Source organism: Triturus cristatus, chromosome 4_2 (assembly GCF_964204655.1).
Source record: "Triturus cristatus chromosome 4_2, aTriCri1.1, whole genome shotgun sequence".
NCBI classification, from domain to species: domain Eukaryota; kingdom Metazoa; phylum Chordata; class Amphibia; order Caudata; family Salamandridae; genus Triturus; species Triturus cristatus.
In genome coordinates, this window is record NC_140586.1 from 959,934,785 (window position 1) to 959,953,221 (window position 18,437).

General features: G+C 48.9%; 1 protein-coding gene across 5 annotated transcripts in view; it reads right to left on the reverse strand.

The window, feature by feature from the left end:
- The window catches only part of LOC146839122 (uncharacterized), a 113,187-nt gene that overhangs the window by 36,550 nt on the left and 58,200 nt on the right, over nt 1-18,437 (reverse strand). For 4 of the 5 annotated variants that reach the window (XR_014960786.1, XR_014960785.1, XR_014960784.1 and 1 more), the window contains exons 2-3: nt 17,913-17,988; nt 5,931-5,989 (exon numbers count right to left, since the gene is read on the reverse strand). The gene's annotated coding sequence lies outside the window, so the exon portion shown is untranslated. The remainder of the gene's footprint in view (nt 1-5,930; nt 5,990-17,912; nt 17,989-18,437) is intronic. The other variant, XM_085603134.1, reaches the window with a different exon arrangement.

Genomic DNA, 18,437 nt, shown 5'->3' on the forward strand with positions numbered 1-18,437 from the left:
CGCACCAGGGGGGATCTCGGCCTCCGGGCTTACCTCCGTCTCGGCGTCAGCAGGCGTCCGTCCTCACGACGTTGGGGGAACTCGGCCCCGACCTTGCGCACCTCCTCACACAGCTGCGACGGCAGCGACGGGGCCCCGGGCTTCTCCTGGGCCTCGTGATACAGCAGGGCACTTCTCCAGGCCTCCAGGCCGCGGCGGTGAGTGTGCTGGCTTCGTCGTCGCGGGGGGGGGCTCAAATTAAGGATGGGGATATGGTGCTCAGCGGAGCACGCTGCCGGGGGTCCCAGACCAGGGCAGGGAGCGCGGGGGTCACAGCGCTAGCACCTGGTCGATCCCCGGTGGCTTGGCAATCGGCTTAGCATTTAGTTTGATAGGCCAGCTTGGACACGCAGTCTCAGCTCTGGCATTCAAGGCTTACAGCTCGCTCTGGTCATGCAGTCTCAGTTCTTACAGTTAGGTTTCAGTTCTCAGTTGACAGATGAAGTCTTGTGGCGCAGATGTATCTGGCGCCCTTAAGGGGTTCTGTTACAGGGGTAGGGATGGAGAGGGCGACTAGGTCCTTCCTAGTCAGGTTGGCAGAGAGTCTCTGGGTCCTCCTACTACTGGGCAAGATCAGTGGGATTCACAGGGCACCTCACTCACTTAAGAGGCAGTACCTAAATCCTGTCACTCTCAGAGGCATAAGTCCCTGGCTAGGCCCTACCGCCTACACTCCTGGTGGATTCTTCCAGCTCTGCTTCACTCCAATGGCCAACTCACCACAAAAGTTTCCCTCCCACTCTTAAGTAGCCCTAGGTCAGGTGACCTCTAGCCAAGGCGGCAAAAGTAAAACCCCACCTCCCTTCTAGAAGGTTCCAGCTTCTTCCAGGAGCTTCCCCACTCTAACTATGGGACAAAAAGGCGGGCTGGTATCGCAACATTGTTGTGGGTCCCAGCCAGGTCCTGGCAGCTAGGGTGCTACTATGAAAAACGACCACCCTGCAGTAGCAGGGGTCTGTGGCAGCCATCTTGGGGAGAAGGGAGCACCTGCACCTTAACACTGCAAAAACGAAAAAAATGAGGGAAAAAGGGCCAAGTCCAACATAACCCCCTTCCAGCCAAAAGCCAGGGTAGACCGATCAATGCCTTGATGGTCTTCCCTGCTTGGGGCGAGAAAAGGTGGACGCAGGCCCGCAACGGTAGGAGCACCCGCAGGTTCTCCTCCGCTCTGGAACCCGATGGTTCCCTAACAAACCTTCCTGGACCAACGAAACCACCCCACGGGGGCTCCCTAGCTAGTTGTGGCCAGGACCGGCCCCTGGGCCGTCCAGATGTCTCTGGCCCGGGTGATCTCGCGGAGTGGGGGGCAGTAGCCCCAGGCCTGTAGTGCCCGTTGACCACTCCGGTCCTCCTCCTTGCAGTCCTAAACTGCCTCTGGTCCTTCCTCCTGGGGTTCACACCCTTAGGCTGACCAGCCTTCAGGGGCGAGGCTCTCCTCCCCCTAACTCTCCTTCTGGGGTTCCTCACCCTACCCTGCGAGGCACCCTCAGACCACCACTGTCTCCTCAGTACAGGGCCTTGACCCTTCAACTGATTCCTCAACCTAGGGTCTAAACCCTTAGGCTGCACCGGTGCCAGGGGTGAGACCTCCCTCCCCCTGCACCCCCTTCTAGATTTCAGCACCCTCCTAACGGGAAAAGTACCCCTGGAAGTCAATTTCGGGGGGACCCTGTTAACAGAGGCCCCACCCGCCAGGTCAGGCAACCCCTGAGCCTGGCATCCCAGCACAGGATCTAAACCCTGCGACTGGGCCAACCCCAGAACCTCAGGCGCGCTGGTTACAGTCGCCCTGGGTCCTCCTGACACTAGGGGCTCCCCTGCACTGGATGGCACATCGGGACAGCCTAGGCTCCCAACCTGGGGCTCCCTTGCGGAACTCTCCAGGCCCTGAGACTTCGGTTGGGGCACCTCGGGACACCTCCCCGTCTCACGCCGTCCTATAGATAGGTCGTGAGGCCCTACAACCCTCTCTCCCTGGGACCTAGCTGGGCTATCTGCCACTTCTCCCACCTCGCTGGGTTGGGAGATCCCTGCACCACCTCCTTCAGGTTCACACCCCAATGCTTCCTCAGACACCCTGGTGATGTCATCCTGGGATAAATAAACTTCTAGCTCCTGTGGAGCTTCCGGTATGCTGCCACCAGTGTCCTCACTGGACACACTCATCTGGAGGGCACGCGGCTCCAACTTCTTCATCCGAAGCTCGTGCGCCATCCTCCTCTCCTCCATTGCCCATTTCTGGTCTTCTCTTTCCCTTTCTTTTTCATGCTCCAACTTGGCTAGTTCCCATCTTAATTGCCTCTCTTCCCTTCTGTCCTCATACTCCTTTGGAGACGCGCTCCTACTAGACCCTGTCCTACTACTGGCCCCAGAACGTCTCCCTGGGGGCACATTTTCAGACTCCTCTATGTTTACAATGTCTAGGACTTCTTGGGTGCTCTCCTCCTGAGGTGCATCTGGCGCCCCCTGTCCCTCATCCCCTCTCCCTTCTGGGTGGGCTTCTACCCATGCCCTAATGGCGGTACGGAGTTCCGGCGCTTTGGCCCTCCGCATCCCAGGCACCCCCAACTCCTGCGCGAACTCCCTTAGTTGCTTCACTGTGTACCCCTCGAGGTCAGCTAACCGGGATTCCATTCTGGCAGGTGGGGACCTAGACACCAAGGAGAAAATTCCTAGGGTGTAGGCAACAGTTAGTGGTTAACCAGGTTTCTTGCACTCTCTACCTGGACAGTGGAACTAATGAGCCAGCAACAATGGTTTCTGAGCTGAGGAACAAAAAAATGTAGGATAGGCGTTTAATTGTGGCGCCCTTCGCCTCACGGAAGGGTGCTGTATGGTCACAAGTCCCAAGGATCCCACCGCTGCCACCAATGTAGGAACCTGGGGTCACCAGGCCCTATAGGCGGTAGCGTGGCGCGAGCCGGTCGGGCAACCAGAGGGCTATGTGTTAAGCAACCATACACCACACGCTTCTCATGGACTAGAGTCACACACAATAAGGGACGCCACACCGTTTAAATTATGCAAATACTTCAAGTTTATCCAAGTATAGCTGGTCAGATGCAGTTCAGGAAATAACAAGGTAATACATGAATCATAATACCATCGTGACATTACATTCGACACTCTGGGTGATATCTATGCAGTGCCTAACCTCATTCTAGCGCTGTGCGCGCTTACGTAAAGTCTTTCCCTGAATCGGCCGTCTAACTAAGCGTAATACTTGAAAGGAGAAACATTGGGTTCACTAACATGGCGCCTGTAGAACTGAGCGCTCCTCGTGATCAATGGCCCCTAGTATTGTGAAGCAAGGCATATAAACATAGCGCTACGCGCAATCAGTTGCATGTGGATACGTTTGCGTAGAACATTTAATACAACGCGTGACTCGTAATCAGTCGCATATCATTACCTTTGAGCAGAGCATATAACACAGTGCGCTACTCGCATTCCTGGGCATGTAATTACGTTCGAGCAGAGCATATAACACAATGCGCTACTCGCATTCCTTGGCATGTAATTACTTTCGAGCAGAGCATATAACACAGTGCGCTACTCGCATTCCCTGGCATATAATTACTTTCGAGCAGAGCATATAACACAATGCGCTACTCGCATTCCTTGGCATGTAATTACTGTCGAGCAGAGAATATAACACAATGCGCTACTCGCATTCCCTGGCATGTAATTACTTTCGAGCAGAGCATATAACACAATGCGCTACTCGCACTCCTTGGCATGTAATTTCTTTCGAGCAGTGCATATAACACATGGGGTTACTCGCCGTCCCGGTCTCTCCGGCTGAGGAAGCAGAGTCGGTGGCGTGAAGTGCCACACGAGAGTAATGTCAGTCAGTACTTTGAACGGCTTCCAGCGGGGAGGATTACTGGACTTGAGGAGCGAGTCCCTATGCTCCGGTGCAGTTCACAGAGCACCGCGCTCAGGATTACAAAAGGGGGGACACGGACAGGATCCCTCGGCGGGGTCTCTCCGTCGCGCAGGCAGGGGAGGGGATTCCCACGGAGGGGACAACCCGGGCCAGGTGCGGTGTGGTTTCCGGACCAGCAGGGGGCGCACCAGGGGGGATCTCGGCCTCCGGGCTTACCTCCGTCTCGGCGTCAGCAGGCGTCCGTCCTCACGACGTTGGGGGAACTCGGCCCCGACCTTGCGCACCTCCTCACACAGCTGCGACGGCAGCGACGGGGCCCCGGGCTTCTCCTGGGCCTCGTGATACAGCAGGGCACTTCTCCAGGCCTCCAGGCCGCGGCGGTGAGTGCGCTGGCTTCGTCGTCGCAGGGGGGGGCTCAAATTAAGGATGGGGATATGGTGCTCAGCGGAGCACGCTGCCGGGGGTCCCAGACCAGGGCAGGGAGCGCGGGGGTCACAGCGCTAGCACCTGGTCGATCCCCGGTGGCTTGGCAATCGGCTTAGCATTTAGTTTGATAGGCCAGCTTGGACACGCAGTCTCAGCTCTGGCATTCAAGGCTTACAGCTCGCTCTGGTCATGCAGTCTCAGTTCTTACAGTTAGGTTTCAGTTCTCAGTTGACAGATGAAGTCTTGTGGCGCAGATGTATCTGGCGCCCTTAGGGTTCTGTTACAGGGGTAGGGATGGAGAGGGCGACTAGGTCCTTCCTAGTCAGGTTGGCAGAGAGTCTCTGGGTCCTCCTACTACTGGGCAAGATCAGTGGGATTCACAGGGCACCTCACTCACTTAAGAGGCAGTACCTAAATCCTGTCACTCTCAGAGGCATAAGTCCCTGGCTAGGCCCTACCGCCTACACTCCTGGTGGATTCTTCCAGCTCTGCTTCACCCCAATGGCCAACTCACCACAAAAGTTTCCCTCCCACTCTTAAGTAGCCCTAGGTCAGGTGACCTCTAGCCAAGGCGGCAAAAGTAAAACCCCACCTCCCTTCTAGAAGGTTCCAGCTTCTTCCAGGAGCTTCCCCACTCTAACTATGGGACAAAAAGGCGGGCTGGTATCGCAACATTGTTGTGGGTCCCAGCCAGGTCCTGGCAGCTAGGGTGCTACTATGAAAAACGACCACCCTGCAGTAGCAGGGGGCTGTGGCAGCCATCTTGGGAGAAGGGAGCACCTGCACCTTAACACTGCAAAAACGAAAAAAATGAGGGAAAAAGGGCCAAGTCCAACAACAAGTCTCACATGTTACACAAACATTTTTGATTCATTCTCGCTTTACCGCAAGGTTGGATTGAGCCGGATGAAAAAAACTGTGATTTTTCAGTGCTGGCACTACACTCTCAGCCAATGTGAAGAGAGATAACTGCTAATCGATAGTCCCCCAGCGAGTATCTGGATCTCACTGGTACGGTCAGATCATTTGGCCGATTCCCATCTGTTATGGATTGCTCGACATGGCAACAATCTGCTTTGTTGAAGTTTACCGCATGAAACCTGATTATGCTTGCAGCTTTTTAGAAGAGGAGGTAACAATTCTACTGAACATCAGGTTCCTCTGAATCTGCTCTGTTCCATCAAGAACTACCAATCTCATATGAGCAAATGGACCCGGAGCCAGTGAGACAGGTGGCAAATGTGTACATGGCTTAGTATTTGAGACACACCGATAGTCATGTCTGTGCCAGACTTTGTAGATGCTCATGGAGAAGAGACATTTTTGGTGCGATTCCGACTGAGGGCCCTCGCCCTGTGGTAACCAGTCAGAAATCCTTACCTACTGAAAACAATCTTTGGCACTATGAACTAGTGAGTCAGCAACTGAGAAGTTGTGAGTCAGCAATCCTTAGCATCTGAAGGCTTGAGAGTCAGCGATCCTTCACACAGTAGAACATATGTGAAAAAAGAAAACCCAAATCATTTCAGTGATTCTTTTTTGTCTCATTTCCACTTTCACATTGGGTGCTACTTACCTTGCTTGGAATCCTGAAATGATACATCAGCTGACACTTCCAAAATCAGGCATACCAATCTGCAGGAGAACAATAACAGATACTTTAGCCTGCCCTCACATATGGGTGACATTGAATTAACCGATGAACCGAAAAACAGCAAGAGGTAATCAATATAGTTTTGTGACTTTAACAGAATTAAGAAAGAACAAACTAAAGTTACTTCATCATGTCTGCAGCAACAAACTAAAGTTGCATCATACAATGTAAGATAGACAGGTAGCAAGGTCATAGGAATGTGCAAAAACATGTGTACCCAATTTATCTGAAAGAACTAATTCGTAGAGGTGCTCCAAGGAGAAGTGGATACTATACACTCCAATAGGGAGCCAACGCTTCCAACACTAAAATATAAGATCCCCCGAGCACCAAAATTAAGAGTTATTCAATATCCAATACTCCAGTGTAATCAGTAGTGCTTTATTTAGTATTTGCGCATGCATCCAGCAGTATTTCTTTCAGCATTATTTTTATTGATGACAAAACAGGGTATGTCTGTAATATTACAGTACCTTTGCAATGGAGGGATGGCATTCAGAGACTTAATATATTTCACAATTACAACAATATGCATTGTTATGTTAACTTTCCTTCCCTCTAACATAGAGAGCTATTCATTCCTCGTTATGGGCTGGGTGTCGAGCACTGGCGGGGTACATATATCTGCCCTAAATGGGTTCCATTTACCCCATATCTGCACCTACTTCTTCAGGCAGCCACGGCTTTCACATATTGTCTTTTGTGATAGCATACACCAGTCCATGTCCTCCATCCATGCACGGAGTGTTGGCGTTCCAGGAGCACCCCATGATTTCGCTATGTTACGTTTGGCTATTGTCATTCCCAGCGTAACCCAGGCCCTTTCTTAACTGTTCAAATCTGTAGCACCCACACATTCAGGAGGCACCATTTAGTCTTTGGCTCCATTCTCAACCCTGGTGTCTCTCCAATACAGCATACGACTGATCCCCAATATTCCTTTAAATACGTGCAGTCCCAAGTACGTAGTATAATGCCCCCTCTTGACTACAGTGCCTCCTACAGTTGGGATCTACCCTGAGACCTATCTGAACTAGAGTACGGCATGTGAAGCACACTCCAAGTAGTATCTTGAGTTGTATTAATTTGAATCTTGAGGTAGTAGCCACCTCCCAGTGGGATGCCAGTACTTACCGCCATTATTTGTCCTCCAGTTCCGCAATATCTTGTGTCCAATGCTCTCGGAGTTGAAGGAGGTGGTCAGGAGAGTTGTTAATTAATTTTTTTTAGGTCAGGGAGATCGCTTTACAATCCATGTAGTCCGTAAGGATTCTGTCTTCCAGTGGAGAGGACTCAGGGAGTTCCCCTTCCCCAGGGATGGCCGCTTGGGAGAATGTCTGATTTGTATGTATCAAAACAACTCCATATCTGTAAGACCATATTCTCCCTGTAATGTTTCGAAGGGAACCACCCCTACTTGTGCCCATAAGTCTCCCACTCCGGAGATACCTATGAGGTCCCCGCTTTCAAAACCCTTGACGTTTCTCAGGGTTCCCAGCTGTTCAATATCCCATAATGGGGTGGCCTGTGTAACTTTCTTTGCCCATCCCAGGCTTTTATTTACTAAATGCCAGAGCCGAACTGTGTGTCTGATGGGGCCCATTAGCTGTAACCGTGCTGGCGTGGTATAAAGTGCCCTTTCGCATCTACCGCCTGGTAAAACCATCTTATCCATTCTGTAAGCTAGTTCGTCATGTGGTCTATGTAGCCACTAATTGACCAACATTAGTTGTGCTGCCCAGTAATATTTCCGTATATCCAGGAGCCCAATACCTCCATTGTACCACCCCATAAGTAATTTCTGTGTAGCTATTCGAGGGTGGTTTGTCATGTACATGTACTCTGTTCACTCTCTATGGCTTTAAAATAGGTGGTCGGGACTGGGCAAGGTGCATTTTGTAATATTTATAAAAATCTAGGGAGTACCATCATCTTAAATAGGGCCGCACATCCCAGCAAGGAGAGTGGAAGGGATCTCTAGTGTCATACATCTCCCCGTTGTAGTGGGGTTAAAAGGTTTCGGTCATAGAATGGGGCAGGATTTGTTATGATATATATATGCCTAGGTATCGGAACCCCTCCATGGCCACCTTTGCCTCGCATCCCCTGGGTAGGGAGGGGAGTGTCCCGTTTAGTATGTAAATGATAGACTTGCCCAGTTGATCATGTAGTCCGAATATTTCCTAAAGTTTATAAATATGTTCAAAACTCTATTGAGGGAGGATGTGGGCGATACTTGGTATAAAAGTACGTCATCAGCATAAAGGGAAATCCGGTACTCTCACTCTTCTGTCCAGCACAAGCCTCTGATCAGTGGATCACTACGGATCCATGTTGTCAGAGGTTCGAGCACAAGGACAAAGGCGACAGGGGGCAGCCCTGCCTCATTCCTCTCCCAAGAGGGAAAGGTGAGGAGGTTTTATCATTTACAATCACCTGTGCTAGTGGGTCGCTGTAAAGGAGTTTTACCAAGGCCACAAAGTTGGCTCTGAATCCCATCTTCTCCAGCACTGCGAATAAATAGTACCATTAAATGGCATTGAATGCCATTTTGCATCTAGAGACATTACCACTGCATCTTCTCTAAGTGTGTCTACTCACCCCAGAACTCCGTGAAGCCTGTGTAGATTTAGTGCAGTGTTCCTTCCTGGCATAAAGCCTGACTGTTCAGAGTGTACACATTTTGAGATAATCTGCATTAGGCGTGAAGCCAGCAATTTGGCAAGGATTTTGACTTCTGCATTAAGCAGAGAAATGGGGAGATAGGAAGAGCAGCACTAGCGTGGTTTACCTTCTTTATGAATGACAACAATTGTGGTCAGTCGTTGGTCTGCAGGGTGTTTCCCCATTTTCCTACTCTCCATATACATGTTTTTAAGGTAGGGGGTGATCTTGTTAGTCACCATCTTGTGTAGCTGTATAGGAAGGCCACTGGGTCCTATCGCATTCCTGGATCTAAATCTGCGGATTGCCTGAGCTATTTCTTCTTCAGTTATTTTGGATTCCAGTAGAGATAAATCTACAGTATTAAGGGTGGGAATGGGCATGTCCATGTCCACTAGCAGTTCTCTAGATTCTTCCCCAGTGGATGCATTATTCGAAGGGTAGATCTGTTTGTAGTGGGCGGCAAACTCGTACGCTATCATTTGTGGGTTATGAAGCGTCACCCTGTGAGCAAGCAGAGGCTGTTATGGCGAACGGTCCAGAGATATCCAATATGGCGGCTGCATTACCCTACACCGGAAGGGAGGGTAGCATTCCATTGCATCCGGCAGAATCAGGAGAACAATCACTAGCGACCGGAATGGAAGAGGGCGGAGCTGGGACTCATAAGAGGATGCCGCCAACGAAAACAGAGAACGAGGAGACGGAGAAAGGAGAATACGCTAGTATCCTGAGGGTCGACAGACTACGAGGAGAAACTGACGAGTCGGAGGACGACGGTGCTTTTCCCAGCAAGGAGGACAAGGACTACGCTGGAAATCACTCAAGGAGCACCGCCCTCGAGTCCAGTACTCCCACAAGGGAAGAGGAGGCTGCGACTCTCCTTCCCACGGCCCTGGAGGGTCGTGGGTCCAGGCAAGTGCACCGCACACTCTTATCTTCATCAAAGGGCTGGTGGGCGGGTTTACGGGCCGCACCTTCTAGAAAACACTGATTTATTCCCTCACTAAAGCACCACACCGAACAGGGCACTGGTGGAGGACAAGCACAAACCCCTCCCTTTTTTTTGTATGTTTACACAAGGACCATATCTTGATCCTGTCCTTTGTTTTCTTTGCTGGTTCTGACCCCCCCCCCGGTTGTGGAGGATTACCCAGACGCCGCAACAACAGAAGCAAGGTACGATCGTGGCAGCTACCTACTAGGCCTTTTCCCATAGAAGATCAGGGACAATGACTACAGTGTCTTCATTGGACTTTGCCCTGAAAACAACCTCTCTTTTTCTTTTCTTCCCCCCTTTTTTTCCCACGAAGTATTGGAACTTTAAATAAAATCAGCAATACAAAGCCCTGTTCTTGACCCCAGCGTCTGGTGTAATTGAAGAAGGAAGGGGGTCTAAAGACTTCCAGCTCGCCCACGCCATTACACACACCCTTCGTCTGTCAGACGTTTGGTCACAAATCTGTTCACTCGCTCACGCTTATCAAGCCAGGCAAGTAATTTTCCTGCCTTGTCTCCCATCTTATAGATTTTAGCTTGTGTGGCTCTGTCTCTTGTCTTAGCAGCATCATTCACTAGGTCTTTATAATCTTTCTTTTTAATACTCAACCTATGCTTGAAATTTCCTGCAGTTCTCTCGAACTGTAAAATGTCATTTTCTAATTTCTCTACTATGGCACGTTTCTCTTTCTTAACCCCGGCTATCAAGGCCATTGCCTCTCCCCTTGCTACTGCCGTAAAGGCTTTCAAGATGGTCAGTGCGGAGATCATCGATCATTCATTTTCTTAAAAATAGCACTCTATTTCCTTCTTTATACCTTCCCTCACTTGTGGCAATTTAAGATCCCACGGATTAAACTGTGACATCTTACTGCGTTGTCACGTGTCTGATGCATAGACGGCCCATACTGGGGAGAGGTCAGAGATACCCCTCGCCAAATGGCGTATTTCCATAAATCATACTACCTGATCAGCCAAAGTAAGTATGTAGTCTATTCTAGAGAGGCTATTATGGGCTCCCAAGTGAAAAGTGAAACGTGCCCTTTCTGAGTTATGGGTTCGCAACATATCAGCGAGTCCCTTAACTATGAGGAACTCAAAGAAACACGACGGCTTGTGATGTGAGTCATGGGGGATAGCGATGCAGAAATCCAGACAGAATGGCATTAAAGTCTCCACCTATAATTAACTTCCCTGGTGGGAAGTTCAGAAGTAAGTCCCCCAGATCTTGGAAAGCAGTGTAGTGGAGTGTAGGAGGAACGTAGATTGCCACTATTGTAATAGGTTGGCCCTCCCAGATTTCTGCTCCTGTGGCGTATCTACCTTGTGAGTTAAAGTTGCGTTACATGAGTTTTACTATGCCTCTTGAAGTGGTGGAGAATCCATAGTGTGCCACTAATATATAACGTTTTAGGGCTTTACATGAGTTGCCTACCAAATGTGTCCCTTGTAGTAGGACAACATCCGGGGAGTGTTGTTTTATATACTGAAGCACTATCCCCTGCTTGAGTTTATCAGCCCGTTAACATTCCAGGAGAAGAGTTTGTCCCTTTTCTGTTATTGTGTCTATTTTGGCTAGTGTGAAGCTTGCACGGTGATTCCACCCACATCTCCCACATCAGGGGTGGGGCTGGTATGTCAGTCGAAGCCCTAAGTTCTAGCTATAAGTCCCTATTCTGCCCCCAATGCACCAAAATTATCATTGCAAGGTCTTTTTTGCATACCTCCAGATGCGAGGTTCGTCTCCTGCTCATATTGCCACTTGTACCCTCTCCGTCATCTAAATTGTAAACAGTTGCAAAATAAAACATGAATCCCCCTCCCTGCAATCTGGGTTTAGGACTACCCGATCCTCCAACCATGCAGAGTGCCTGTCGCCCTATCCCCAACTAGTATACCAGAAGAAAAAAAGGGGGGGTGCCCGATGTGTTACATCACTCAACACCGCCCTCCCAATTTATTATCACAGTATCTGCATAATTGTTCTACTCATAAAGGATATTGTCCAGATGTCGCCTGGCCCTTCAGCTTGTGTTCTATTGGTCCCGTCTCCCCTGGACACTGCTGGAATTTAGACGGAACAGCCATAAGGTCCAAATGAGAGGGTCAGTTATCTTTATTCTCATGAGTAACAGTTTTAAAATTGGCTGTTCTGCAATCACCATATTCATTGGCTTTTTGTGGGGCTTCTCTCGTCTTGGTCTGGGGCTGCTACCCCCTACAGTTCTCCAACCATCAAGCCACTCCTGTGCCATCTCTGGGCTCTCGAAGAAACATGTCTGCCCTTTGGTCTCAACCCATAGTTTTTCTGGAAATAACATGGAGTATTTCACTCCTTTGTCGCGTAGCATCTTTTTAATCTCCTTTTTTTCTGAACCTTGGCTGTAAAGTCAGGAAAAATGGTTATAGTGCAATTTTTGTATACAACCGACCGGGCACTCCGTGCCGTCTGTAATGTGGCATCTCAATCACGGAGGTTGAACAGCTTGCCCAACAAGGTCCTATGAGGAGACCCAGGTCTCGGACCGCCCCCGGGACTCAGTGATCCCTTTCGTCCGAGAAAAAGTTAGAGTCCCCTTGGTGTGCGATAACTTGTCACCAGATCTTCCTCAAAAAGGTCTGCCAAGGATCCCTCAGCATGTTCGGGAACTCCCAAGATTCTAACATTATAACAGCAAGACCTGCGCTCATAATCTTCTAGTCTCATTTCCATTGAGAGGTTGGTGGCTTGTAGTTTCTTTATGTGCCGTTTTAGGGTTTCCAAGTCGGACTGGAGCTCCGCGGTGATGGTTTCCATGGCTTAGACTTTGTCACTCATTTTTTGAGTGAGGTACGTACTCAACTTATTGCTTCCATAATGTCTTTCAGTGTGGGATCTCCGCATTTTGCGATTGGTTCTATCCAAAACCGTCGCCTCCATTTCTGGGGCCTTTAGCATTGTTTATTTGTCAAGCTTCATATGGAGAGTCTCCTTTTGCCCCTTGGCCCGGACATCTAGTTCATTGCGGGAAAGGAATTCCCCACTGGCTCCAGTACAATGTCCTCTCGGGTAATAGCCGCAACCTGACCATGAGGCAGACTTACCCACTCGGCCTGTCGGGTTTCCCCGGGGTTTAGGAATCCTCTTCCCTGTGAATCTGCAGAGCCCCACTCCAGTTGTTTATCAGCAAGTAGCAGCCCGTTACATCTGAAGTCTATCAATTTTAAGGGGTCCCAGTGTCTTTGTCAATTCAAAGAATTCCAAAAGCCCTCAGAGTGGCTGGTGGTGCCCTGCCCAAGGAGCCAGGTGTTTTAGTGGTGAGAGTAGTCTGTCCCTCCCAAGGGCATTGGAGGTCACTCAGTAATTACCTGGACAGGGTAGCTGATTATCTACGAGACCAGGGGGTATTTCACTTCCAAACAGGATGCAACCACAGGGCAATTTCAATCGGGGGCCAACACGTCAAGTCTCCACAGTTTGTTACACCCTGCAGTCACTGCCCTGGGGGGAGATCGAGCAGATATTCCCCTGGTGACCAACCGCTCACCTCTCTGCCCAGCACGAGGGGTGTATAGCTCACCAGGGTACCACAATTTTCAGGTTCTTAATGTGCTCCGGAACAAGCACACCACAAGGCGGGTGATGCAGGGTTGCGCTGCCTCCTCAGTGCTTTAGGCCACTTACCTAGTCTATCAAAATGCGTCTCTGCCCGATGTTAGCTGTTGCTCCCCGGGCAGGTCCCGACCACTGCCACTACTGCACTGGTCTTTACTCCGGCCGTCCAGGAGTCTCAGAGTCTCTCAGCGGTCCAATTGGGATACGGGGTGGGCGATACGGGCTGCACAGCCTCCCCGGCGCTTCAGGCCCCTTACCTGGTCTTTCACAGTATGTCACAGCGCTGTCGCTAGTGCTGCACCCTAATGCCTTATCCCCAGCAGGATGATGAACCCTCTTTCTACTATAGAAGTAGGGGCCCTCCTTCGCTCATACGAGTTTCCGCCGCTGCCACTGACCAACCGGCTCCCAGTTATCTTACCCACAGAATCCCAAATTCAATCTATCCCTATCAACACTCACAGAGCCACCAGACATAACTCCAGAGGCATAGTTGAAAATAACCTCACTAGAATCCCCATCACAATCGAACACAACTCAGTACCCAACAGGATGGGGCTAAATTGTATTCTCCTAAACTGATCTGCAGCCAGACATGCAGCGGAGATAGCTGACCTACTAATATCTAACGAACCTGACATTCAGATCCTGACGGAAACTTGGTTAAATGATACATCTACACCCATCATGGACATCTTGCTACCCCCCAACTATGACATTACCAGACTCGACAGAACGAATAGGCCAGGAGGTTGGTATGACCTGCATACATCAGAGCAGCCTAACAGTGTCCAACTCCAATGCCCCTGCTTTTTCTTCCTGTGAATACCTCTGCATAAACATCGCCAGTAATAACAATCAACTCTGCTCTTTTCACACCTTCTACCACACTCCCGGACATAACCTCACATTCATAGAACAATTCATGGATATCCTTGTGTCAAATTACAGCCATCAAAACAATCACATTTTCCTGGGGGACTTCAACCTCTACTGGGATGACCTGAACGACCCTGGGGTAAACAGCCTCAAAGCCTTCCTCGCAGACCTTAATCTCATCCAAATATGTAACAGCCCTACACACGACAAAGGTGCGATTCTCGACCTAGTAATCTCAAATGTGGACTCCACACACCTCAACTCTATCCTCCCATGTGATTGGTCTGACCATCACATTATCTCTTTCCAAGTCTTGGAAGAGGTCAAACATCTCCCAACACAACCCCTGAGATCTAAGATCTGGAAGAAAAACCTGAAAAACATTGGCTCTATCCCTTTAACATCTACTAACCCTAACCCTCTTTTTTCCCCGGAGGACCTAAACGATGTACAGGGGCTGAGCAATCACTACTTTCACTCCATGAACAACCTTCTTGATAACATAGCACCGCTTCAACTGAAAAGAGCTTCCTCAAAAAACTCAAAACCTTGGTACGATGGGAGGCTAAATGAAGATAGACGCTCTCTCAGATTAATTGAACGGCATTGGAGAGCTGCACCCTCAGCTGACCACCTCAAGCGCCTAAGACACTCCAGAAACTCCTATTTTAGGAAAATCAGGAAATCTAAAACCGACTTCTTCAGGACTCAACTAGATCAAGCCAAAAACCTCCCCAAAAAGCTCTTCGATCTTATCAATACCCAAACCAAGAACACACCCAGTCTCCCGAACACCATCCCTTCCACTCTACCCACCTGTGAAGAATTTGCCTCCTTCTTCGCTTCTAAAACAGAATCCATAAAATCAGATCTACTCAAGGACCTATTATCCATCTCTGACTTGGACAAGAACTCATCTGTGCCACTGGCTGGCGCACAAACTAACATCCTCCCAAAATTCAACCTCAAAAACAAGGCCACTTGGTCCCTCTTCAACACTTACAGTGAAAACACCATATTAAAGGTGCCAACCTCACTGAAACCCTCCAATCATTTCACAGACCCGCTCCCGGACAATTATTTAAAAGACTTCATTCCCCTGTTATTACCTCTCTGGACCAAGATCATAAATATGTCCCTCCTTCAAGGTCTCATTCCAGACAGCCTGAAAACAGGTCAGGTGTCGCCTATCCTAAAGAAAACAACAGCTGACACCTCGGACCCTAATAACTATCGTCCGATTTCTAACATACCTGTGCTAGCCAAACTCCTGGAAAAATGTGTTTACTTGCAGCTTAACAGGCACATTGATCAATTCAACCTGTTTAACCAATTTCAATCAGGCTTCCGAGCAGGCCACAGTACCGGATCAGCCATGACACATGTAATTGACGACGCTCTAAAAATCATGGACCAAAACGAGGCCTGCTTACTTATCCTTCTCGACCTATCGTCAGTATTTGACACAGTCAAACACGACAACATGCTTGAATTCCTTAAACACAGAATGGGCCTGTCTGGTACTGTATTTAACTGGTTCGCCTCTTTCCTTCATAACAGATCCCAAAGATTTAAGGTTAACCAATCACTGTCCAACCCCATACCAGTCACCTTAGGAGTTCCACAAGGCTCCTCTCTCTCACCAACCCTCTTCAACCTTTTTATGGAACCTCTTACCGATCTTCTCAGCCACGCCAAGATTCACTTCCATATGTATGCAGACGACACGCAAATCTACATCAAAATCCAATCACTTGATGACATCAAATCTCTCAACTCCACCCTTCTAAAAACCCAAACATAGCTGGCCGAAAACCATTTGAAACTTAACGCCCTAAAAACGGAATTCCTCTTAATCGCTCCCCCTAACAAAACTCCCACTATCCTGGACTGGCTGAAGCACTTAACAGCTCTCAAAGGACAACCTCTCATCATTGACTCAGCGAAATCACTAGGGATAACGCTAGACAGCAACTTAAAGATGCAGAAACATATCAGCGCGTCCACAAAAGGAGCCAACTTCCACCTGAAGACCCTACGAAAACTGAAACCCTTTCTGCCAGCTGTCGATTTCAAACAAGCAGTGCAAGCCCTAGTTATACCTAGAGTGGAATACGGGGCGGTAACCCTATGCGGCCTCCCAAGGTCATCGACAGCCCCTCTGAGAGCCACTATCAACTCAGCTGCGACACTCGTCACTGGTTCAAAGAGAAACTCTCACATATCCCCTGACCTGAGAGCCCTCAACTGGCTACCATTTGAAGCTAGAATTAATCTTAAAATCGCCTGTATGACGCACAAAGCCCTACACCACAATTCCCCGCTCTACCTAGCTCAGAAACTTGAGCTCTCTTCAGGCAGCAGAGCCTCCAGGCGTGCCAAGACACTTCTTCTAAAACCACGATTTGTCAAGAAAAAAACATATATCCGTTCATTCTCTGGTATGGCCCCAAGGATTTGGAACGCTCTGCCCACTGAAACAAGAACGAACCCGTCATCGGCCTACTTCAGGAAAGAAGTGAAAGCGATCCTCATGGCCAAATTCACGTGAACTCTAGCCTATTGCTTGCCTTATTGTACATTATATCTATCTATGTCTGTGTGCTCAATAGCTGTCATTTTGGTCTTATATATGCTTTTCATAGCTGTTCACCAATATCTTTGTTTGCTACACCTTTGTTCTCCCCATTTGACTGTAAAGCGCTCTGTTACCAGCAAGGGTCTTGTTCGCGCTATATAAAACCCTCAAAAATAAAGTTGCTCCCTGGGTCAGTTCGAGCACCACCACGTCTCAACAGGTCTTTGCTCAGGACGTTCAGGAGTCTCCGTGCTTCTCAGCACTCGGGTCTCGACTACGGGCCTCTGCCACCTCTGCCTGATTTCTTTGCTGTGCTAGGCAGCCGTTCCCCTCTCTCACCTCCAGAAGTCACAGGGATGAATGGGCGGTGAGAGGAGGAGAGAAGCGAGGCAGTTTGCCGGGGATTGGGGCTTGCTCGTCCACGGCCTCACAGCCAGTCACCGTCCCAAGCAGCTGCGCTCCGCCCCCTCAGTGGGGCCCAGGCTCCAGTGCCACAATCGAGGCCGATGCGGAGGGCAGTCTACCGTGACCAACTCAAACAGCCTGTCTCGCTGGGGGCGGGTGAATTATTCTCTGGCCCAGACTACCCAGCGAGGATGCGGCGGCTTACCGCAGGGGCTCCGATTTTCGGATTTTAGACAGATTAATGGCTATGGAAGGCAGTGGAATGCCGGAGCCTCTTTAGCTTGTGGCCATCTTTGTTGGTGCTTGGCAACGCCTCCTCGCATCCAGCAGTCTTGATAACCTTTGTAGCCAACACGTGTTTTGCCAATATCATTTATTCACATTTACTTCATCAGGGCTACAAGTAAACAGAGTAAAACCATACATGACTACATAATCTCATTCTTATGTAGTAATCAACCACCGTATTCCTGGTGCACAATCTTTAAGGTAACCCTGTAGTCCGAAAGACAATTTCTTGAAATTAAAATTATAATTAAGAACAGTGCAACCACACACAAGATAAAGCGTCCAAGGAAAGAGATGAGTAGTGTGTCCTCCATACCAAAGAGAATACACCTAGCGACCACTCAAAAGAACACCCGTATTAGGAGAACAGTTGTCCAGAAACAGATTGTAAAAAGAAAACCAGGTGAATTCTTAAATCAAATAGGAAAGGGAAGCCACACAATCAATCAGTCATATTACCCAAAATAGTGAATAATATTCTGTCTATATCTCTTACCTAAGAGGAAGAAGCAGCTCATTCCAAGGCAGACCTCCTGCGCCTACAGTTTCACAAGAATTCAGACATAGAATATCTGAAATGAAGACCACAATTTCAATTCCTATGATGTGTCTAATAAACTCACACTGTGCTCATATCACAAAGAGACAAGGCTTTCTGTAAAGAATAAGAACACCTTCTGTTCCTTATCTAAATGTGGGATATTCTACTTATCCCTTTTGTTTTTCAACGAGGCAAACTGAATTACATACAAAACAATATAGCACTAAAAAGTGTGGTAAAAAAACTGTATCCTTACATAAGAAACAAATATGCAGTACGCAAACTTTCACATGACCATACCTGAAAAATCTAATGCTTCCAATTGTACAAAATATTGCCACATAGGTTTGCCGTTCCATCGAAGGCCTAAAAAAATCTACTCGCCCACTCGCAATTGCGAGGTATTTTTAGCACCTACAAGAACCATCTGGGGAGTAAACTTGGGCTGGAAAGGAACAGGTGTTCTTTTCATTCAGAAAG